This window comes from Macaca mulatta, chromosome 12 (genome assembly GCF_049350105.2).
Source record: "Macaca mulatta isolate MMU2019108-1 chromosome 12, T2T-MMU8v2.0, whole genome shotgun sequence".
Taxonomy (NCBI): domain Eukaryota; kingdom Metazoa; phylum Chordata; class Mammalia; order Primates; family Cercopithecidae; genus Macaca; species Macaca mulatta.
In genome coordinates this window covers 73261108-73285102 of record NC_133417.1, presented here as the reverse complement: position 1 = coordinate 73285102, position 23995 = coordinate 73261108, and the positions used below count along the sequence as shown (strand labels likewise).

At 38.9% G+C, this 23995-nt stretch overlaps 1 long non-coding RNA gene across 1 annotated transcript; it reads left to right on the top strand.

Annotated features, from left to right (window-relative positions):
• The first annotated feature begins 2230 nt into the window (after window positions 1–2230).
• LOC106992608 (uncharacterized) lies at window positions 2231–23487 on the top strand. Its single transcript, XR_001438627.3, has 4 exons — window positions 2231–2340; window positions 9135–9221; window positions 21548–21641; window positions 22314–23487. It is a non-coding gene; the product is annotated as an uncharacterized LOC106992608 (long non-coding RNA).
• Window positions 23488–23995: the final 508 nt, after the last annotated feature.

The window sequence follows — 23995 nt, the reverse complement described above, 5'->3', positions numbered from 1 at the left end:
GCAGAGGGCAGAAATGATGGGCTATAGAGACATCACCACCTATCACAACTCATTTTAGATAGTTTCAATGGGAAGGTCCCTCACTGTGCTTTATTAAACCACAAATCAGCATAAATTCTAGACAAAGGAATGTCTCACAGAAATGTGGCAATCATTATACAGTCTCTTCTATTTTTGCAAGAGATGGATGTTTATCTTCTGGAAAAGGGGTTTACAGATCTTACTATGACCTACTTTAGAACAATAGTTAACATCATAAATTGATGTTATTTGCTTTTCCCAAAAAATAAAACCCTAATCATATTAATTGCATAATAGTTTCTCTAGAGTATTGTTCAAAGAATGAAGTATAATTGGCGGAAGACATTGATCCTTCCTTCACACAGAAAACAGAGCTCATGTGCAATAATTACACATGGGCTGGATTTGCACCAGTTTCACTGTGCAATCACTTAATGGTTGGATGCCACTTAATGGTTGGATGCCAATGTGAAAAGAAGCTTCTAGTGGTATTTCAAAGGAATTTATTCTTTTTTTTTTAAGTTTAACAATGACTGGGATAAAAACATGGAAATCATAAATAACTGTAATATACAAGCAAAATAAAGCTGGTGGGAATAGACAATATTGCAGACAGTAGAATCAAAATATTAAAATGTCTCAACTGATTGGTAAAGTGGGCCGAAATAAAAAAACAACTGAGAAAAAAACAAATTCTCACATTGAGGCTAGAAAAAATACATTTTTTTCAAATCTAGATCATGTAAAAATGTCTTAAGAGCAGATCTCATGAAAAAATGCTAGGTGTTTACATTGGCTAGAATGTCAACATGGATGAGATTAAAAAGATCAATACATTTTATTTGCAGTGAGAGGGGATCAATGTACTTGAAAGGTACATTAATGGCAGACCTGATATCCACATCCAGGGAAGTACTTGTCTCAACTGTGCTTTACCATGATCACAACTCACTGGGGTGTTGTATTGAATTCTTCATACCTCATTTCAACATTGACAAGCATTTAGAGTTGGGCAAGTAGGATTGCTAGGAACTAATTTAGGCAATTTTTATATACCCACAGTCACTCTATAAGAAAGGAACAGCCCCTGTCCCATTCAATGTAGTCCTGGTGAGATTATCTGTCATTGTACTCACTCTAGCCTATTCTCCAGAATGATTGCTCCAGGCACTGAATGTGACTTATGGATATTAAAGGCTCCAGAGTTTTTCATCATTGTTATCAGAGGCTATAAGATATAGGCTTGGGGCAGCCAGCCACAAACTTTCTGGCCATAAGGAGCCTGTTGCCAGCAGAGGAGAGTTAGGTCAACATGCCTGGAGAAACCGAGATGGTGGTGTGCTGGAGTCAGCTCATATTGGCTCACAAGCATCAACTGTTAAATTTTCAGGAGATTTTGTGAGCTCGTCATTAAAGACAGCCATGATTAAAAAGCAAATTATATAAACTTACAATTAAATAAATTATAGTAAAAGCAAAGATAGTACATATTCAAAACTCATTTCCTAACTATTTGACTGCATTTTATTATTATCTATGTTCCTGGGGTTAGTTATACCTTTTGTTATAAAACAAAAAAAAAAGTTTTTTTGGAACTTATATAGTATTTTGGTGGAAATGCTACATAATGGTGTTTTACTGCACATTTTTTCTCAATTCTGTGTTCAGTGACATTTACATTGGCAGCTTGAAATTACCCATAGTGGGAATATTTATACAATGAAAATTTTCAAACACTACAAGGCTTAATTTATTATTTTGTTGGTTTTCTAAACCAAAGTTCACAAGTTTTTTTGTAAAAGACCAGACAATAAACATTTCAGGGTTTGCAGGTCATATAGTCTCTGTCAGAACTCCTCAACTGTGCCATTGCAGTGCAAAGGCAGCTATAGACAATACGTAAACAAAGTCAGTGTGGCTGTGTTCCAAAAAACTTCATTTACAACAAACAGACAGCAGGCCAGATTAGGACCACAGGGCATTTTGCCAATCCCCTATCTAAAGTTAACAGTGATGGAAAAATTGTTAGTAATGCAGATTAAACTTTAAAATGTGTCATCTCTAAAGATGCTACATAAACAGAACAAAAAAGAAATAAAATATTCTATTATCCAAAAACTATTATCTGGTTGAGCAAAGTTGTTAGTCTTTGCAAAAAACGTAAAGTTCCCATATATGTCTTTATTGTTTCACTTTCTTTTTTATCTGTGTGAGTCTCTGTGGGCCATGACAAAATACCATAGACCAGATGGCCTAAACCACAGAAATTTATTTCTCATTGTTCTGGAGCCTAGAAGTCCAAGATCACGGTGCAGAAAGGTAGGTTTCATTCTAAGGTCTTCTCTCTTGGGTTGTAGGTGGTCTCCATCTCACTGTGTGCTTAGATGACTTCTTCGAGTCTGAGAATTCTCCCTCCCTCTTCCTCTTCTTTTAAGGCCACCAGTTCTATCAGATTAGGGCCCCACTTTCATGACTTCCTTTAACTTAATTACCTCCTTATAGGCCCTATCTACAAATACAGTCTCCTTAGGGGTTAGGGCTTCAACAAATAAATTCGAGGAGGACACAGTTTAGTACATAGCATTGTCTTTCTTGTAAATGAAAATATCCACTAACATTCAAGTCAGAATTATACTGGTTCTTCAAAAACAACCATATTTGTTTACAGATACAAGAGTTTAACAAAAATAAACAAAAGTATCCTATGAGAATAAATTAGCTGTATCAAATTTACATAAAGAATATTAGGCCGGGCGCGGTGGCTCAAGCCTGTAATCCCAGCACTTTGGGAGGCCGAGACGGGCGGATCACGAGGTCAGGAGATTGAGACCATCCTGGCTAACACGGTGAAACCCCGTCTCTACTAAAAATACAAAAAACTAGCCGGGAGAGGTGGTGGGCGCCTGTAGTCCCAGCTACTTGGGAGGCTGAGGCAGGAGAATGGCATAAACCTGGGAGGCGGAGCTTGCAGTGAGCTGAGATTCAGCCACTGCACTCCAGCCTGGGTGACAGAGCGAGACTCCGTCTCAAAAAAAAAAAAAAAAAAAAAAAAAGAATATTAGATATTATTCTTTGTAAATTGTGCTATACATTCCTTATATTAGTAAAATTTATAATAACTTTGTGTATGTATGTACGTACATACATTTTTTCCCCAGAGACTTAGTTGTTAAACACTTACCAATCCAACAAAAGCAGAAAACAGTAAAGAGAAAGATGAGTAAAGAGCCCAGGGAACAGCATTTGAGCCCTTTTTGTAATTGGCAGCTCCACCCTTGTACTTTCCAGTTACATGAGCAAGTAAATTCCTTTCATTGTAGTTTCTTAAAACTAATTTTAATTGGATTTCTGCCATTTGCCCCCAAGAATCTTGACTAACACTATGTGTCATAGACAAGTTCAGGGAACCTATATATATATATATGTATATATATATATATTTTACTTTCTCTCTCTCTCTCTTTTGAGTGCTGAGAGAGAGGTTCCTGTAAGCTGAAGATCCAGCCCACATTTTTAAAAAGTCAGATAAGTCTTTAAGTATAAGGGATTAACAAACTCTATTCTAAAACTCTGGATTTTGCATTGCCAGCTCTACTGCTTCTCTGACTCTGTACTCATGTTTCACTTTCACAAAAGGGTTCAAGCTAGGTGTGGTGGCCCATGCCTGTAATCCCAGCACTGTGTGAGGCCAAGGCAGGAGGATCTCTTGAGCTCAGGAGTTTGAGACTGGCCTAGGCAACATAATGAGACTTCATTTCTACTAAAAATTTTTTTTTAAATTTTTTTTGGTTAATGCCTCAATAAAGGGTCATTTTCTGAGCCTTGATTCTCATTTTTCACCCAGTTCTGCAAATGAGTATCTTCCCGTTCTTGCACCTGATTGACTTGCCTGGTGTCAGTACCTTTAGGACCGGCCCTGCCTTTTCCTTACCAGATGCTCCCAGATGTGGCATTTGTACCTGAGGCTCAGCTGCTGGAAGACAGTATGCCCTGTACTGCCAGCTGCCATTAGCTTTCCAGCAGCCTGTTTCCAATTTCCCATAGCAGTGCTCCTGTGGGGATGAACTCTGCTGGTCCTCTCTGATGTAAATTGCTGTTCTCAACAATGCCCTCCAATCTGTAATGTGGCCCACTGGACACGGGATTCTGCCTGCCACAGGAGACCCCTTCCCAGAGTCTGCTGCTCAATGGAGCCGACCCTGCTGACTCTCCCCAGTAAGGCCCTTCCTTGCAGAGCCAACTCCTCCCAGGCCCCTGCTGCAGCTGGTCAAGCCAGGCCCTGACAAATCTCTTTTCAAAACTGTAACACCTGGTGTCATCTTGTGCTCAAAACAGAATCATATGCTGCAGTTTGGAACCCAGTTATGTGACTGTCTTTAACTTAGGACTTAGAGTTCTGCTTGAACACATTGAGAATAGTTCTGCCTGTGAAAAAGACATTTTTAATACTCTCTAAATTTGTTGTTAAAAGACAAATTGGGCTGGGCGTGGTGGCTCATGCCTGTAATCCCAAATATTCAGGAGGCTGAGGCGGGAAGACCTCTTGATCCCAGAAGTTCAAGGCTGCAGTAAGCCATGATTGCACTATGGCACTCCAGCCTGGGCAACAAAGCGAGACCCTGTCTCAAAAAAAAAAAAAAAAAAAAAAAAAAAAGAAGAAGAAGATGCTGGGAAATTTTTTAATAAAAAATGATGCTGAAGGGGGAAGCAATCTTTAACAGATAAGACTCATTCAAGATCCACAAATATAATGATGTAATTATTACAATTGAGGGTTTCTTTCTCAAGCCATATAGGACTTCCATTGGGGATTTCCCCACAGTAATGCGGTTTCTTTTAGTTTTTCCCTGAAGCAGCTGTGCTAGACTTTTTTTGTACGACAGCTTACTTGATGAATGATATTTAAATCTGCAACACTCCCACAGGCATGTCCAGATTTTAATGAGTCAAAAACAATTTGTGTGTGCAGAAATAAAGTGCTACAATGATTTTTAATGGCCGGAGCTATTAAATGTAGATCAGTAATAGAAAGGCAAGACTATCAGCTATGTGTAATTTCTGATACATTCGCGATCATTCCACATTTTTTTCTCCCACTCAAGAAAGTGTTATGGGTTTTATTATTATTATTACTGTTATTATTATTTGACACAGGGTCAGTCTGTTGCCTAGGCTGGGGTGCAGTGGTGGGATCACAGTTCACTGCAGTCTTGACCTCCCCAACTCAAGCGATCCTCCCACCTCAATCCCACAAGCAGCTGGGACTACAGGCACATGCCACCATATCCAGCTATTTTTCTTTTTTTAATTTTTTTGTAGAGACAGGGCCTCCCCATGTTGCCCAGGCTGGTCTCAAACTCCTGGGCTCAAGCAATCTTCCCACCCCAGCTTCCCAAAGTGCTGGGATTACAAGAGTGAACCACCACACCTGGCCAAGCACTATGGATTTTAGATTATTGAGAGTTATGTTATTCTGCAGAGTAACCTTGAATCCATTTGCATCTATTTTTTTAAGTAAAATATTTGCAAGCTTAAGAACTCTGGCTCCTATCAGTTATACGTCACTGTGACACACCTCACAAGTGGCTGAGGGTCAGTCTTGGGACATGGGCCATCACATAACAACAGGAAAGAAGGGGGAAAGAAACAAAAGCCATTTTGTAGGAAATAGAACAAGGTGGGGAAGAAAATAGGGGGTAAAAAAGAAAAAGAATTTGGAAGGAGATGTGGAATGTTAGAATACCAGATCATTTGACTTCCCTCAATTTAGCAGCTATGGTTTAAAAACAAGGAAAGCAAATCAACTTTGTCCTTTATCCAGAGGAGTCACAAGTCTGGGTGTGGGGTGAGGAGATGGCCTCAGTTGGGGCCAGCATGTCCTAGAACTTCTTGTGAGTGTGAAAAGGAAAAAGGAGAGAAGACACACTTTTGTCAGCCAGTCTTAAGTAGCTAAAATGCTTTCCTCAACCTACTGAGAAAAAAGTTAGGATTCACCATTTTAGTATAAAATACCCTCACTCATTTAAAAATACATTTTCTAAAAATTTCCCCTTTCAAAGCAAGACATCTAATTTGAAAAACTCATATCACAACTTTTAACTGTAATATAAATTAAGTGATTTGGTAGGAATTTTAACATTAGAACATGGGTACATGTGACGATATTGGCAGGGAACAGCTGGCACACTCAAAGGGGTAATGAGTAGACGTTTAACAAAGGGACTATTCACAGAGGTGGGAGCAGAGTCAAGAGGAAAACAAGGGGAGTGAAGCACCCTGGATTGGCAGCACTGGGCATCCTTCACCATCATGAGACCTCAAGGGAGCAGGGGAGGAGAATTGAGCAGATCTTGAGCACAGCTGCAGAGCTGTGGGAGGGAGGGGGTGCCTGACTGGAGCCACAGCTGAGAGCAGAGGAAGGCAGCCCTAGCCAAGAACAGACAGGCAAAGAGGGTGCAAGGGGTAGTGGAAGAAGGGCAAGATTCAGGACCTCATGGTGCTCACCACTGGCTAATCCCAATCAGAAGCCAGAGGGAAAGAGAACCAGAGTGATGGAGCCTCCGTAGGCCCTGAAGAGATGGAGGGCCATTCAAATACAGAGAATGTATTTGAAGATGGAGAATAACCTGCTTAGGGAGTTTCTGCATTGCCTTCTCCCATTCTTATTCCTGCCTCTTCATCATGCTGAACAGTCATTGACAGTGTGAGTGGAAAGGAAGAATTGGCAACCTATGATTTCCAGAATTTGCAACACTCACCATTTTGATTTGGGGCACACTGCTCTACTAAAGCGGAAAAATTTACACTCAAAATAAAGATGTCAGTAGGTTCAAGAGGTAACCTAGGCAGTCTGGATCAAAATTTGGTGCCTTGTTTCTAAAGCATAAATGTGGTCTAGACATATGGTTTTGAATAGAATCGGTTTCCTACAGACAAAAGGCCATGAAGATCAACAAATTGTTCTTAACTACTTCCACTTAACTTAATTGCATGAGGCTGCATTATCTACACAGCTGAAGAGATGTACTTACAACTTGGATGTGGCTTTCTTTGTTCATCAACTTTGAAAAGGCTTAGAATAAAGATTGTTTTTTCTTGTAGTGAATTTCAATATGTCAAAGAATAACTCAGCTTGAAATGAATAAGCCCCAGTAGGTTTTGCTTCAATATAAGAATTAAATGATTTTATTCTGATATATAGGCAATCTATAAAGGGTCACAATTTGATGCCTGGTGCAAAGTTTTACTTTTTAAATAGTTGTCATTCTATTTGTATCTTTCATGATGCTGAGAGAGCAAAGTAAAAGGAGGCTGTGCTGTTATCCTGACCTGACAAGTCTTAATTCAAATTTCATTAAAGTTTACTACACACTTAACACATTTTTATTATAAAGTTTATAATATCTAGTAAAAAGTTGTAGGTGAAAAAACAAGTTCTAAGTTCAAATATGGTTAGGATGTACATGATTAGACAAATATAAATGAATTTGTTGCTATGGAATTTCTCATATCTGTCATATTTTAACATGATGTACTTATACAAGGGGGCTAATGGGTGTAGCCCTCCCAGGTTTCCTTAACCATCAAACGCTTGTGTCACACATCATCTTGTAAGATTAATGTTTCATAGAATGTTTTTGAAGCACTCTTTTAACAGGAGGTCTCCAAGTTCCTATTTCTGTAGTAACAGTGTATAAATGCTGAGCAATATTAGTGGTGAGACTAGGTTTTTAGGAATGTCTATGGGCTGATGGAAGCATCTCCTGGGTGTAGAATCAGAAGAATTAAGTTTATTCCAAACTTAGTTGCACTTGGTTGTACTACTTACTAGCAGAGACACACTGGGTAAATCAATATGACTTTTCTGAGACTCAAATTTCCTCATCTCTAAGATAAATGATCCTTACCTCAATAGGTCTTTGAGAAGGTTTTCAAGTAGCTTAGGACTTCCACAAAACATTAAATATATCCCTACCATAATGATGAAGACTTTCTACTCCCAGGTATTTATTCAAAGAAAGAAAGGCATAAGTCATATAAGAATGTTCATGGTAGCTTTATTTGTAATAGCCAAAGGTAGAAATTACTCAAATGTTCATCAACATGGAATGAATAAACAAATTGTGGTATATCCATACAATGGAATATTACTCAGCAATGAAAAGAACTGAACTATTCATACACACAACAACTTGGATGAATCTTAAAAATTTCTCACCAGTGAAATAGGCAAGACAAAAAGCATACATACTATACCATTTTATTTCTGTAAAGGTATAAAAAACTAAACTATAGTAACAGAGAAAGGATCTGTGGCTTCTATGGTTGCCTGGGGACTAAGGGAAAGGGGGCAACAGGAAATGGTGGGAGGGGAGAATTACAAATGGGGTTATGAGTAAACTTTTGGGAATGACAGATGTGTTCACCATCTTGATTGTTGTGACAATTTTGTGAGTGTATGCATAAGTCAAAATTTTTCAAATTTTACATTTTAAGTACTTGCAGTATATGAGAGTTTGGGTTTCTCCACATCCTCCTCATATTTGGTGTGGTCTTTCTAATTTTGTCAATTTAATAGATATGTGGTGATATCCATGACAGTTTGAATTTGCATTTCCATAATAACTACAGATGTTGAGCATGTTTTCCTGTGCTTATTTGCTACCAATATATTTTCTTTGGTGAAGTGTCTATTTAATTTTTTTTTCCTTTTTTTATTTGGTTGTTTTTTCTCTTATTGTCGAATTTTGAGAGTTTTTAGATATTTTTGATATGAGTTATTTATCAGATACATGATTTGCAAATATTTTCACCCAGTATGTGCTTTTGGTATTTTGTGCAAGAAATCTTTGCTTAACCCAAGGCTGCAAAAATTTTATCCTATGTTTTCTTCTAGAAGTATTATAGTTTTGGGATTTTACACTTAGGTCTACTGTTCACTTTGAGTTAATTTTTGTATGTGGTACAACATGTGGATCAAAGTTCATTTATTTTGCACATGGATATTCCCTTTTTTCCAGAACCATTTGTTGAAAGGCTACATTTTTGTCCAAGAACTGGGCTTTAAACTTTGTCAACAACCACGTTTTCATTTATGTTTGGGTCTGTTTCAGGACTCTGTTCTGTTCCCTTGGTCTACTTGTCTAACTTGACTCCAGTACCACAGTGTCTTGCTGCAGCTTCATACACTTTGAAATCAGGTAATGTTTAGTGTTCTCAACTTTTTCCTTCTTTTCAAAATTGTTTTAACTAGTCTAGGTCCTTGGCATAGCCATATAAATGTCAGAATCAGCTTGTAAATTTGTACCAAAAAAGTGTGTGAAGATTTTGATTGAGATTGTGTTTAATCTACAGATCAATTTGGGGAGAACTTTAACTTAGCAATATCAAGTCTTCAATACCATGATATCTTTATTTATTGAGATCTGCTTTAATTTATTTTGGCAATGTTTTGTAGCTTTCAGCATATAGGTCTTGCACATATCTTGTCAAATTTACATCTATGTATCATATTTTTATGCTACTGTAAGCAGCACTGTTTTATTTAAATTTCTGATAGTTGGTTGCAAGTACATAGAAACACAACTGATTCTTGCTTGCTGAACCTGTATCCAGCAACATTGCTCATTTATTAGTTTTAGGAGCTTTTCAAGATTTGCTCAGATTTCCTATGTAAGCTATCACATTATCTGGGAATAAAGGGAGTTTTACTTCTTCCTTTCCAATCTGAACATCTTTTATTCTTTTGTTTATTTATTTTTTCATTATTGCCCAAGCTAGAATCTCAAGCACACTGTTAAATAGAAGTGGTGAGAGCAGACATTCTTGTGTTGGTCCTGACCTTAGTGGGAGAATATTCAATATTTCATCATTAAGTATGATGTATGCTATAGTTTATTTCATAGATTCCCTTTATCAAGTTAAAGACATTCCCTTCTTATCCAAATTTGCTGAGAGATTTTTAATGAGAAACAGATGTCATGTTTTGTCAAATGTTTTTCTGTGCCTATTCGGTCTGTTTACATAGTGAATTACATTAAGTTGATTTTCAAATGTTAAATTCTTGGATTCCTCAGATAAATAGCATGTGGTCATGTTGTGGTCTCCTTTTTCTAAATTATTACATATGATTCCCGAAGTTTTATTTAGGATTTTTGCATCTATGTTCATGAGGGTTATGAGTCTGTAATTTTTTTGTCCTGTAATATCCTAGGTTCTAGAATCATCATACCTTATCGAATGAATTTCCTCCTCTTCCATTTTCTCAGAATGTTTGTGTAGAATGGGTAGTTTTTACGTCCTTAAATATTTAATAGAATACACCACTGAAGCCACATGGGCCTGGAATTTTCTTCGTGGGAAAATTTTAAACTAAAACTTCAATTTCTTTCATAGATTTAGGGCTATTCAGATTATCAGATCCATGCTGAGAGAGTTTTGGTAGTTTGTAATTCTAGGCAGTTTTTCCATTTCATTCAAGTTGGTGAAGATATTAGCGTAAAGTTGTTAATAATACTCCCATATTGTCCTTTTAGTATCTGTAGAATCTGCAGTTATGTCACCTCTCTAACTCCTGACTTGATTTCTTCTTTCTTTTTTGTTTCTTATCAATCTGCTGAAGGTTTGGCAATTTTATTGATCTTCTTAAAGAATTAGCTTCTGTTTTCATTGATTTTTTTTCTATTTTCTATTTCATTGACTTCATCTAAGATTTTATTATTTCTTTTCTTCTGTCCACTTTGGATTTTATCTTTTCTAGTTTTTGAAGTTAGAAGCTGAAGTCAATGATTCTAGACCTCTCTTCTTTGATAATATGGGCTTTTTGCTTTTGTGGTATCTCACAAAGTTTGAAATATTTTTATTTTTATTTTTATTCATTCAAAATGTCTTTTTTTGTTTGTTTGTTTTTTGAGACAGAGTCTCGCTCTGTCGCCCAGGCTGGAGTGCAGTGGCACAGTCTCGGCTCACTGCAACCTCTGCCTCCCAGGTTCACACCATTCTCTTGCCTCAGCCTCCCGAGTTGCTGGGACTACAGGAGCCCACCACCACACCAGCTAATTTTGTTTAGTAGAGACGAAGTTTCATGGTGCTAGCTAGGATGGTCTTGATCTCCTGACCTTGTGATCTGCCCACCTCAGCCTCCCAAAGTGCTGGGATCAAAATGCTTTCTAATTTCCTTTTTGATTTCTTCTTTGACCCATGGGTAACTTAAAAGTATGTTATTTAGTTTCCATATATTTGGGTGTTTTCCAGAGGTCTTTCTGTTTTTTGTTTCTCATTTAATTCCATTAACATCAGTTAATACATTTTGTATGACTTGAACCTTTTAAATGTATTGAGACTGGTTTTATGGCCCAGAATATGATCTGTCTCTGCAAATATTCTTTGGGCAATTGAAAAGAAGGTATCTTTTGCTCTCATTAAGTGGAGTTTTCTATACGTGTCAATTAGGTCAAGTTGGTTGACTGTTGCTCTTCTATATTCTTACTGATTTTCTCTCTACTTGCTCTATCAATTATCAGGAGAACAGTATCAAAATTTCTGGCTATATTGTGGATACATATACTTCTGTTTGCACTTCTCTCAGTTTTTGCTTCATATAATTTGGAACTCTGTTGTTAGGGGTATGAATATTTAAGATTGTTAGGTCTCCTGATAAATTGTCTAATTTCTTATTAGGAAATTACCTTTCTTATGCCTGGTGATATTATTCCATTTTATCTCTTGTGTTGGCTTACTAGCTGTAACTCTATGTTTCATTATTTTAGTGGTTGCTTTAAGATTCATCGTACACATCTTTAAATTACATAGTCTACCTTCCACTGATATTATACTACCTCATGTATAGCATAAGAACCTTACAGTAGTATACTTCCACTTGTCTTCTCCTAGCTTTTGAGCTATTTTTTTTTTTTTTTGAGACGGAGTTTCACTCTTGTTGCCCAGGCTGGAGTGCAGTGGCGTGATCTCAACTTACTGCAACCTCTACCTCCCAGGTTCAAGCTATTCTCCTGCCTCAGCCTCCCGAGTAACTGGGATTACAGCCATGCGCCACCACACCCTGCTAATTTTGTATTTTTAGTAGAGATGGGGTTTCTCCGGATTCATCAGTCTCATCTTGAACTCCCAACCTCAGGTGCTCCCAACCTCAGGTGAACTGCCTCAGCCTCCCAAAGTGCTGGGATTATAGGCATGAGCCACTGCGCCTGGCCAAGCCTTTGTTTTTATATAATTTACTTTTACATATTGTAAACTCTACCTTATATTGCTATAAGTTTTGTTTAACCAGTCAATTATTTTATAAATACATTTGAATAATGTGATAAAAGAAATTCATGTAGTTACCATTGACGGTGCTTTTCATTCCATTTTGAAGATCCACATTTTTATCTGGAATTACTCCTTCTGCCTAAAGGAGTTTAACATTTCTTACAGTGTGGGCCTGCTGGTAATGAATTGTTTTTAGTTTTTTTGTCTAAGAAGTCTTCAGTTTTTATCTTCATTTTAAAAAAATATTTTAGCCAGGTATAGAATTCTAGGTTGACTTTTTTTCTTTCAATACTTTAAAGACATTACTCCATGGTCTTTCTGTTTGTTCTATGCCCAATGAGAAAATTACTGTTATCTTTATTCCTTAGTATATCACATGCCTAAAATAAATCATGTATTCATACCAATATAATTTGAATTTCAGATTATTAAGTTTTACTTAACATTTTGGGGTTTATATTTTATGTATTTTTTTATACTGAAAAAAATCTTGGCTCCTAATAGTAAATTATTTGCATACACACATATGTGTATGTATTAATAGTTCTAAAGTAACAATATAATTATTACTACTAGCAATAATACTACTTAATGCAGATTAAGAATTCTTTCCTTTTTCCCCCTTCTAAAATATATGGTAGTAGAAAGTTACAGTCAAAATACTATGCTTTAAAGTCACTTGAAATAATTTGTCTTCATATTGTTATGAGTACTAAGTGATACACATTTGATGTTTGTTTATTTCAGTTTTTTTTTATTTTTAGTGATTTACTCTTTAAGAATTTTAAATTGTGTAAAATATTAACTTTTAAATGATGTGAAATATTAACACAGTTCCAAAGTAGCATTATGCTGGTAAATGTTTATAAATAAAAGACTGGATTTTGTCAATTTTTATGGTATACATATTACCACCATGACTGATTTTGAGTTATCAATGTTATAACAGTTAATGCAGAATTTGGAAGAATTTGGTAGTACACCATTATATAGGAGTTCTACCATGCATATATGACACATATAAAGCTCAGTAGCACAGATAATTGTAAAATGTATAAAAATAATTAAAACATGAGTTTTAAGTATTTATTGTCTTTTTAAATATAATTTATTTCATATTAAGTTACATAATTTAATCTTTGATAATAGCTGTTTCATAGCTGGCTCACAAAATTCCTGAAAATTAAACTGGCTCTTGCCAGCTGGTATAAACTGGCTTTAGCACACACCTCTGTTTCAAAGTAAAAACCACAAAACAAAGTAAATTCAGAAAAGGATTGCTTTCATGTGCTTTCTATCCCATTTCCTCCTATATGAGAGGTAATTGTTTTCGTCAGATTTGGTCTCATCCTTTCATGGTTTATTTTTGAAAATATAAGCAAATACAATTATATAGTTCCTTAACCAAAAGATAGCACACAATAAACACAGTTCTGCTCCGCTTGTAGGTTAGAATCTTGATTCCTGTTAAATTGCAACTCTTCTAGGAAAAATAAAGAGGTGCATGTGAAATAAAGAGGTGCATGTTAAACTATCACTAGTTTCATACTTCAGTAGAAATTAGTTTCCTTGTCTTTTTTGAGAGCTGAGAAGTGTCTGAATGGGAATGGAAAAGTTTTCTTTGAGAATAGGGATGAATTCAGGAATCTGGGAGCATCACAGGCAAACTTTACAATTTTACTTGGCATCAGAGGAGTGGGAAGGCAGGCGCTGGCAACCTATTGAGGTGGCGAGGCTGCATGGATGAGTGCTCAAGTGCTGGCTTATACAGTATAAATCCAGCTACTTTCATTGTTATAAAACGTCTTGCCATCAGAGGGGGTAGAGTTTTATGTTTTAGTTGGACTTCTCAGCTGAATTAAATGTGATAAGGCTGTGCTTATCACCCTTGTGAAAGTCATTTCTGCAATATTTACACAAACTCTATGAGACTGAAATCTTTTATTGATTTTCTGTTGGTCTCTGATAATGTTTCACTGAGAGGAAATGACTGAGATCTTGGAATTCACGTCTTTATCACATGACTGCTTCCAAAGTCATGAGTAGTAGTTGTTGTTGTTGTTGTTGTTGTTTTAACAAACCTCTTTATTTCCTACAATAAGTATATTGACAACCCTGGTGCTCTTAGCTTATTCTTGCCCCACAAGCACAAAGAAACAGATTGAAGGCTGTGGAGTAGTTCACTGAGCCCAGCCTTCCTTACAGGAGGTCCTTAATCCCTTAGGTGGGAACATTTTTTCAGAAAAAGACTCTCCTGAACATTTACTGACTTTCCCCATGGCCTATTAAGTCTTAAATACAGGTACTGTGGGGCAGGTCAAACATTCCCTTAAATTCTTTCAGCTTCAGAATTATTTAATGTGACAATCGTCATGATGGCATCGTAGAGTCAACCAATGCCCACACTGCCTGGATCTCACCATTCCACAACTCTCTTTAGCAGCTTCCTTTAATAGAGAGCTTAAATCTGCCCCTTGGGAACTCCCAACTTCCCTCTAAATGTGATTAAATTTTGTATTTAAGTATTTAATTATTTTTTAAACTAATTTCTGCCTCTAGGTGTATGGTAAACTAAACAATCCAAAAACCATGTAGCTCCACAATAATCAGAAATTCTGGATCCAGTAAAACAAGTCTCCTTTAAGACACGGCTGAATGCTGGAAGAAAGTTCAAAAAGTTCCTGGAGTCAAAAATGAAGTGAGAAGGAAAAATGAGAGCAGTGAGTACGTGCATGTATGCTAGAGCCACTCAGGGTGGGAGTTGCCGGGCTCAGGCACCTAGAGGCTTGGATTAGTATGCTCAGGCCAGGGCAGAATGTGAGGCCTGGAGATGCAGAATGCTGGGTGTTGGAACTGCAACCCCTGTAGAAATCCTGGTCCTTAGAAGGGCTATACTCAGAGTGAGGGAATGAATCAGGAAATGCACCCGTAGGCTCAGGGAGACAATAAAGGTGATATTCTATCTCAGTAGTCTGGGCTCTAGGGGAAAAGTTTCCCTTGAGAGTTTGTAACCATGGGTCTGTCATTCCATTGGTTCTGAGAACCTCCAAACTGAGAAATTAACATAAACTGAGATGGAGGCAGTAATTCCCCTTGGGCAGCTAACAGAAACAAGGGCAAAACCTTCCTGATCTAGAGGAGTAGGGTTGTCCAGGCCCCTTGGGATTCCCTCCAGCCGTTCCTGCATTTGAAGATGCATTGCTCTTAAGCTCTTATTCTCATACTTTTCAGTTCCAATGACCACAACTCTTTCAACAGATTTTTATAGGAGTTTCCAGAAACTTCATCCTGCTCATTTTTTTTCTGTGTTGTCTCTGTCATGTTTCATTTAAAATGTATCCTTTTCCTCCAGTTCAGACCTATAGGTAATACACCAGAAATTGTCTAATGTGTGGTATAAAATAGGACCATGATAAAAAAAAAAAAACAAAGTAATAAAAAATTATATTACTGTAATGTATTAACGTCATATCACTATAATAAAACTTTTATTATAATAACAGCTACAGTTGAGTATGTCTTATGTGCCAAATACTAGGTACTAGACATGCACTGTCCTTTTTAATCTTCAGGATACCATGGGATGGGTTCTAACACTACCCTCCTTCTACAGATGAGGACAAAGAGGCTTAGTAATTTACCCGGGGTAATGGAGCTGGGAAGTGGTCACAGAGTGGCAATGTGTTATCACCAAAGCCAGGATTTAAACCAGCCCTATCTACCTTCAATGCCCTTGCTTTAAGTCACGAATCCTCCACCTCTCTTACCTGGTAGGGCATCCACACGCAAGTTCCCTTGTTAGTGACTATCACGTTCTTTTTTTTTTTTTTTTTTTTTGAGACGGAGTCTCACGCTGTTGCCCAGGCTGGAGTGCAGTGGCGCGATCTCGGCTCACTGCAAGCTCCGCCTCCCGGGTTCCCGCCATTCTCCTGCCTCAGCCTCCTGAGTAGCTGGGACTACAGGCGCCTGCCACCGCGCCCGGCTAATTTTTTGTATTTTTAGTAGAGACGGGGTTTCACTGTGGTCTCGATCTCCTGACCTTGTGATCCGCCCGCCTCGGCCTCCCAAAGTGCTGGGATTACAGGCTTGAGCCACCGCGCCCGGCCGACTATCACGTTCTTGAAAGTGTTTGAAGCGACCTAATATCCCTAGGATCCTTATTTCTTTAAACATTTAAATCACAGTTATTTTTCCCAAAGATAGATTGCCATGGAAGAGGGGAACAAAGACGAAGGAGGAAGGTACAGGAAGGAAGGGGGCAGAGGACCAGAAACAAAGGCAAAGATAGGAGTGGGTGGGGACACGGGAAATTTCTTCTGCTTACTTCACAAGCTTACAGCCGACCCGGTCTGGCAAGTGACAAGGTGCCTATGGATGACACAGCCAGGGATTCTTCTAGGCCATGCAAATATTCAGTTGCTTTTGATTTCTTACATTTTTTTGAAGGTAATACTAGATTTCTGAAACTGCTCTCACTGACGCGCCTTTGTTTCTCCTGGAGCCGCGGGTCTGCAGCTGAGGGCATTTGTGTTTGGGAAGCCTGCCCCCTCCTGGATTAGTGAAACCTTACAGGCCACGTCTCCAAGCTCTCCAAAATGAGATCTAGTGTGTGAAAACGTTTCAACTGTTGTTCAGAGATTTGAGGAAAATAAATAAATAATCTTTTTCATATGATTCCCCTGAGATTTTTGGATTATTCTCATATAAATCTTTAGGTGGATTTTATGGATTTTGAAATCATACCCACCTAAAAATCCTGAAAAAATGTTTTAAGGACCCAAAGAGATAATAATAACAGCAATAACGGTAAACATTATATTCAGTGATTTCTATGTGCCAGGACTGTGCAAAGTACCCTGTGAACAATGCCAATTGCAGCACTCACCACCACCCCAAGAGACAGGTTCTCTGCATTATTACCCCCACCTTACAGAAAGCCTTGAAGCAGCAGTCCCCAACTTTTTTTGGCACCAAGGACTATCTTTGTGGAAGACAATTTTTCCACGGACCAGGTGGGGGATTGGGCGGGGGTGGTTTCAGGATGAAACTGTTCCATCTCAGATCATTAGGCATTAGATTCTCATAAGGAGTGTGCAACCTAGATCCCTCGCATGCACAGTTCACAATAGGGTTCACGCTCCTATGAGAACCTAATGTCACTTGCTGATCCGACAGGAGGCGGAGCTCAGGCAGTAATGCTCACCTACCAGCCACTCACCTACTGCTGTATGATCCCGTTCCTAACAGGCCACGGACTGGTACAGGTCCGCGGCCACGGGGACCCCTGCAAACTGGAGAGCTTCTCTACCACCACCCTCACACACCCAACCACCCATAGGTTGGGAGCCCCTGAAATTCTTGAACTGTCATGCCATCTATTGACCACACTTGACTGAATCAGAAATAATCGACCAAGCTGAGTTACTTGGATACTTTCTCCTGGGAATTTGGAAGCAGAATGAAAATAGCCATCAGTCTAGGCTGGTCACTTGAATGGAGGTCATCGAACATCAGGAGCCTACTGTGGAAGAGCATCTGCTGCCATGGAGAAGCAAAAAAGATAACCAGGAGAAAGAGAAAAGAACAAAGGGGAAGCATAGGAAAAAGCAAAAAAGACAACTTCCCTTTTCTTAGTCCCAGTCCCTCCTGAGGCTCCCCTGCTGGTTACGCTGATTTGGCTACCTGAAATAGGTTTGTTTTTGTCTATCAAAAAAAAAAAAAAAAAGTGTATATAACTAAGTCGTGTGAGCAATAATATCTAAAAGTGAATCAAAGCTACTGTTACGATGGTATAAAATCTGAAGTTAATATGGCACATTGAATGATGTGCATAATTTTATTGTAATCCATGGCAATTAGGCTCAAATAGGGAGCAATTAATGAAAATGACTATAATTATTATGATGTCAACAAAGCCAAGCCAAGCAATTCCAAAGTCAGCTGTAGGCAGGAGGAATTAGAGACAGCAGGAAGTTGTTCTGGGGTTCCTCGGAAGGACCTGGGATTTAAAAACCAGGAGACTAAGTCCTCCCCTTGCCGCTCACTTCTCTAGCAACCATGGTCCAGGAGGACTCCGGAGGTCCCAGCTAAGAAGCTGTGAGCCTCTAGCTACTCCTGACCACTCTCCTTGCCCTGCCTCTTCCCTCGATGCTTCTCCAAAGAGGAGGAGTCCTGAGGATGATGGGTTGTGGGGGAAGGGCTGCGTTTGCTTGAAAGGCTGTCTGTTCCTCAACACTGGATTGGTGAAATCTGGAGCACAGAGAATTGGAAACTGTTTTAGGAAGAAGTTGCCAGCTTACTTTCCATGGTGCACGCCTCCTTCAGTCTATGTCTACCCTTGACACAAAGCGTCATCAACATGGTCCAGAATAGCTCAGCCGGGATCTGTGTTGAGGATGGCGATGAAATCCTCACGGCAATAAAATGCATGCAATGGCGTGGCTTTGCTCTCTGTTCCATGGGCAGCTGCGGCTGGGAGTGTGACATGTGGTTGAGGTAGCACTGGATTGGGTTGTTGAGACTGCTGCATCCCAACTAAATACCATCATCTCAGTCTCTTTTCCACTGATGTACAGCTAACAAAGACCCCTCAGAACAGTCAACAAAAGCCAGATCCTAGACATCTGAGTAGTTTGACCTAAAGTAGCCCATACTTAGAGAAATAAAAATTCAGTGACTGGAAGTATTTTGTTTTCCTCCTTCCACTAAACCAGTACCTCAGTCTGAACTTTCACCAATCAGGGGTGCATTTGTGTTAGTAAGCAAATAAATATCAGCTATTTTACATGTATTCTTCCCTGAAAATGTGTGTGTGTGTGTGTGTTTTTTTTTTTTTTTTGGTGTGGGGATAAATTAATCTAATTAATTAATTAGCTATGATCCTGGCATAAGAGCAATGGGAATGTCACGGAAAGAACCAAGAAAGGTTTTTCTGGAGTTATTCAGTAAACATTGAGTAAGTACCATGTGTCAGTCATTGTGTTAGGCCCTGGAGGAAAAAAATCACAAAACAGACCTCTACTTTTTTTTTTATTTTTTATTTTTTGGACGCAGTCTCACCCTGTTGCCCAGGCTGGAGTGCAGTAGTGCCATCCCAGCTCACCACAACCTCTGCCTACTGGATTCAAGCGATTCTCCTGCCCCAGCCTTCCAAGTAGCTGGGACTACAGGTGTTTCTGTATTTTTAGTAAAGACAGGGTTTTGCCATTTTGGTCAGCGTGGTCTCGAACTCCTGACCTCAGGTAATCCGCCCGCCTTGGCCTCCCAAACTGCTGGGATTACAGGTGTGAGCCACCACACCTGGCCAGAACTCTTCAGGAACTTAGTACATCGGGTACTCAACATTAAGTGCATCGCAACTAAGTGTGATGACTTAGGGGCAGGAAAAAAGGAGGCTATTTCTATCTTGGAACATTTTAATAACCTCCAAACATTTTATACGGATAAAGCTGGGTTAAAACAAATATTAAGAGGTGTCTAGGAGAGAAAGGATGGGGGTGGGAGCTGGAAGAAAATTGTAAGAAAGGGGAGGGTTGTTATCTTGGAGCTAGAGATGGCTTCATCCTTGTGCATCTGAGGGCTGTTTTTAAATAGTGTCTGTCTGAATCATTCCTCCGCCCTCCACCCTTCACTTTCCACCCTCCACCCAACCCTCTTCCTGAGTCACCCTGACTGCCATTTCTCACCCTGAAAGGAGAAAGAGGAAAGGATATAATTTGTATCAAATCCCTACCAGCTGCTAGGATACATTCGTACATTTCGATTGGAACGTTTCATCTACATATACCACTGTGCAATGGGTGGGAGTTCTTTTGTGTAACGATGGGGAAACTGAGGTACAAAAGGGTAGGTAGCATGACTCTCCCCTTATTACACAGCTGATAAGACAAAGTGCCATAATGCAAACTCATATTCTAAATTATATCATTAATAATGAACATGCATGCTGCTTTTTTTGAAAGTTAAAAAAAAAAGTACATAAGTGTGAAACAAAAGTCTTTCCTTCTCTACATTCCAAAGTGTTTGGGGGCACATCCCTATGCAGTTTTCCCTTGCATACACAAATGTGTACCTACATATGTGACATATAACTGTATATGTGAACATGAACATTTTGACATAAAAGGGCATTCTAACCATATTGCTCTATAAATCACTTCTGTCACCTAATGCTACATCATGGATATTCTTCCATAATGCCCACATCTTTACATTTACTTCATTTTTCTAAGATCTATATGAAATTTAATAAATATATATTATGTAAGTATTTTCTTATTGATGAGGATGTCTCTGTTTAGTTTTAAGGTTTAATATTAGTGCAGTATTTAATACTAAAGTATTATCTGTATCTGAGTTTTAAAATTTACTCAAATGCAAAGCACAGGAATTCTGAAATGGAAGTTTAAGTATCCTTTTCTCTCACCCTCCATTCCAACCTCCATTCCCCAGAGTTGTGCTGTTGCTGTTGTTTTGTGTTTTTCTTCTAGTAGTTAACATTTTAACTTTAAATACTATAGTTCTTGATTTATCTGTTTTAGAAAGTATCTGTTGTCTTGCCTCAATGACAACTGAGTTTACTATACCTTTTTTTTTTTTTTTTTTGAGAGGGAGTCTCTCTCTGTTACCCAGGCTGGAGTGCAGTGCCACGATCTCAGCTCACTGCACCCTCTGCCTCCCAGGCTCAAGCGATTCTCCTGCCTCAGCCTCCCAAGTAGCTGATATTATAGGCGCCCACCCCCATGTCCAGCTAGTTTTTGTATTTTTAGTAGAGACAGCGTTTCACCATGTTGGCCAGGCTGATCTCAAACTCCTGACCTCAGGTGATCCACCCGCCTCAGCCTACCAAATTGCTGGGATTACAGGCGTGAGCCACCACGCCTGGCCAAGTTTATCATACTTATGCTATCTCTACCTCTTTCTTTTAAATGTTAGTCATATTTATAATTTTTAAGTTATTCAGTGTAAATTTGTACTTTTCTTTAGCTATGTCTTGTGTGATTTGTCAAAAAATTTAAATTTTTGAAAAAATTTAAATTTTTGACAAAATGTCTTATCAAAAAATTTAAATTTTCAAAAAATGTAAAACCCAATCTCAAAAAATGTATTCTGATTATGTCAATATTACATACTATAGTTCCAAGTAGTGTGATAGGATCCATAGGAAAGGAGACACTCTCCTCTGTGACTTAACCATGCTGGCTGCTTGAAGGAGAAGGACTGAGATCTAATGGCTTATGCTTTTATTTCTTTTCAGTTGCCTCCTAAGCCATACTGGTCTGCACTGTTCTTCATATATCAGGTTCAAGCTAATGGATCCAAGCCAAAGGACTCCATATTCTCCAAAGCCTGTAAGCAGAATGCTGGTGTGGTGTGGGGAGGAAGAAGTTCCATTGTGTCCCCACTGAGGGGACACAAAAGTCCCCAAAGGGTCACTGAACTGCCAGGTACCAAGAGATACCAGGTACCATGAGGCTGCCAAAGGCAGAGACGGGCCAATTCATCCACTTCAGCTGAGGCTGAGACATGGCATCCCTAAATGCCAAACAGGACATTGCAGGGAATAAGGATCAGAAAATCAGGTGTAAAACAGGAAGTCTCCCTAGAACCCACATGTGCTTATCCAAGACACCGTTATTCTCAAGCCACAGTGTTATCTATTCCCTTGCTCCAAACACCCAGATACCATTTTGGTGAGGAACAGGAGAAAGGAAAGGGAGTAGAATGTGAAAGGACTGTTTGAATCAGAAGAGACTGACATATTGATATTTGTCCAGTTTCATTGTTTCTACCCGACACCCAGTAAGAAAGAGTCCTAAGAGGAACATTAGTTCATGAGACTAACTGGCTGTTCATTAAACTCACAGCTGGACTACATTTTCCAGCCTTCCTTGCAGTTAGGTGTAACCATGTGAATGGATTCTGACCAATAAAATGTGAGTAGAAGTGGTAGATCCCATTTCCTGACCTGATACACACAGACCTCCCATGCATTATCCTTTATGTTCTTTTCTTTTCCACAGTGATCTTGGAAACCGTGTATTGAAGATGGTGAAGCCACAGATGGAAGACACCTGGATCCAGTTTTAAAAGAGCTGCCTGCCAATCAGGAACACCCTTTTTGAACTTTGAGGATGTGTTTTAATTCTCATATTCCTGCATAACAAACAACTCCAAATTTAGTGGATTAAAACAATAATTTATTAAAATCCCTATAAATTCTGTGAATTGACTGGGTTTAGCAGGGTGGATCTCACTTGGGGTGACTCATATGATTGCAGTCAGATGTGGGCATTTTTCTTTTAATTTTTATTCAGTGCCTAGATCCTTTACTGGCCCCTGGGAAATACATTATTAAAAATTCATATTTTCGGCCGGGCGCAGTGGCTCACGCCTGTAATCCCAGCACTTTGGGAGGCTGAAGCGGGTGGATCACGAGATCAGGAGATCGAGACCATCCTGGCTAACATGGTGAAATCCCGTCTCTACTAAAAATACAAAAAATTAGCGGAGCGTGGTGGCGGGCGCCTGTAGTCCCAGAAACTTGGGAGACTGAGGCAGGAGAATGGCATGAACCCGGGAGGCGGAGCTTGTAGTGAGCTGAGATCCGGCCACTGCACTCCAGCCTGGGTGACAGAGCGAGACTCCATCTCAAAAAAAAAAAAAAAAAAAGAATTCATATTTTCAGGCTGTCTCTGTTTCCAGGGACTCCATCCAGTGGGATTGGAATAGAGTCTGGAGATATGCAGCTTAAGCAGCACTTTTAGGAGCTTTATTCCTCTTGTTAGTTCTTCCCATTTCCTAAATCCCTAAGAACCTAGAGAATGAAAGTCAGTCTCTTTGTAGACTTAATAGGTCTAAAACTCAGCTCAAGTCAGAATGACTCCCCAGGAAACCACCTGTTTCCTTTTAAAGATGACACTTTCTAGATTCTGCTCATTGAAGTGCCTGTTTCTCTTCTATACTGGGCACACACCATTGTTCTGATGCTCTGAGCTAGGTCTTCAAATAGTAGCAGCGATAAGACTTCTCTCAGTCATTCATTCCACATTCTTTTTACGAAAGTGTCCAGAGCATCTGCTTTGACATTTCAGATTTTCTGCTAGGGGCACAACGTGTCTCCCTAGTTTTACCTGAGTATAAGCGTGACCTGGGTTTTGTATCTACTGGGCACATTTATATAATAAAATCCTAATATAAAGCTTCCTAATATATTCATTTCCTGAGATTTGTCTTTCGCCTTAAAATATCAGCATTCTTCATTTCACATCCTTCATGCACACACTAGTACTTCCCCTTGACCAAAGCCTTTCCTTAGCCTGTAGGGATTTCTGGAAAGTGTTCAGTGCAAAACATTCTCTTCCATCTGAGAGGCAAAGAACCTTCGAGTTTAGTCTCACTCTGCCCAGCACTGTATTTCACCACACACTTAGGAGACCTACTCCTTTATGAATCACTAGGAATTTGAGAAGTCACTGAGTCCATTCAACCCTACCCTCCAGAGAGGATAAAAGTGAAACTGCTTTATTCAGGTGAACACTGATCTTATTTCTAAAGACCACTAGGGAAGAAAAGGGTGACAATGAGACTGCTCAAACACTAGCATCATCTTTTGCTGTGGTTGTATTAATTAACTGATTGACCCACAATTGTTTCAAACCTGGAATCCTAATCACAGAATACAACCACCTCCCTTATTTTTGGC